Source organism: Penaeus monodon, chromosome 27, assembly GCF_015228065.2.
Source record: "Penaeus monodon isolate SGIC_2016 chromosome 27, NSTDA_Pmon_1, whole genome shotgun sequence".
In the NCBI taxonomy this organism is placed as follows: Eukaryota; Metazoa; Arthropoda; class Malacostraca; order Decapoda; family Penaeidae; genus Penaeus; species Penaeus monodon.
The window spans coordinates 8,023,020-8,023,352 of record NC_051412.1 but is presented as its reverse complement, the minus strand read 5'-3'; positions in this window follow the sequence as shown (position 1 = coordinate 8,023,352).

Below are 333 nucleotides of genomic sequence, written 5' to 3'. Positions count from 1 at the left end.
ACACCACCTCATCCACATAGACAAAATTAAGATCATCGCCCTATCCGAGGCACTCTTTGATGCCAGGATAAGGGTACTTTGGTACTATAAGATCCATGTTGGATATCTTGCCATTATAGACGATAATAAACAAACCGAGAAGCTCTTCTCAGCTGGCATAGTTACTTCCCTGGACAAACTGGGCATCACCCCTGTTCTCCCCCTGGACATGAGGGCCAAATTAACTTTGGTCCTCAAAACATTGGACTGACGGGTGGTTAACGAAATCGAAGCTACTATCACCGATGAAATCACAGCAGCTGCCCCAGATGCTCATGTCAAGCAAATATATGC